Here is a 784-nt window from a genome sequence, read left to right on the forward strand (position 1 = left end):
CCCCCCCCCCTTCAAAACTGCTCTGGGACATTTATTTAGTTTTATGAATAGTTCATGAATCGGTCACTTTAACAGCCTACAAGCTCACTCTACTGTTTATTGCATTATATTTTGCACTACTGTTATGATCAACTCGTCCTGTTTATTCTTTATTCTGGTAATTCTGGTATTGTCATTTCCACATAATCACCTCATCAGTACATAACTGTGACTCTATATAGAACCGGTATGCACACCTTCACTTTACTAAGTTTCTCAGGTTTATACTTTATATTGCACTATTGTTTACTCTGGCCTTGCACATCCATTATCTACCTTGTTTACTCTGGCCTTGCACATCCATTATCTACCTCTCATCATGTTATTGTCTTCAGTCAGCGTCCCTTTGTCTCCTGTTAGTCACTATTGAGCACGTTGCATCAGAGGTCCTGCTGCTGTTCACTTTTATATTTTTTTATATTTTTTTATATAACTAGTTGTGTTAGTTTATTTTTGCTAATGTTGTTGTTTGCTGCAATTTGAGTAGGAGTGTAACGTAATTTCAATTTCTATGTATGTCCTGTACATATGCAGAATTGACAATAAAAATCAATCAATCAAATCAATCAATCAATTCCATGCTCTTGACACTGTGCCTCCGACACGGATAGACTGAGCGGGTCAGATTGAGCGTGGCTGACCGAAATCAGACTGCCTTCTCCGGACTGAATGAAAATAACAGACCACGGAAGCCTCGGAGCTCGAATGTCCATCGTAAAACTAACTTTACCGCAGTTTAATGTGG

At 38.5% G+C, this 784-nt stretch overlaps 1 protein-coding gene across 1 annotated transcript in view; it reads left to right on the forward strand.

The window, feature by feature from the left end:
• The window catches only part of mpp7a (membrane palmitoylated protein 7a), a 476,133-nt gene that overhangs the window by 189,163 nt on the left and 286,186 nt on the right, over window positions 1-784 (forward strand). The window lies entirely within an intron of this gene.

The sequence above is a fragment of the Nematolebias whitei genome, chromosome 20, assembly GCF_014905685.2.
Source record: "Nematolebias whitei isolate Nwh7 chromosome 20, NemWhi1, whole genome shotgun sequence".
NCBI lineage: Eukaryota > Metazoa > Chordata > Actinopteri > Cyprinodontiformes > Rivulidae > Nematolebias > Nematolebias whitei.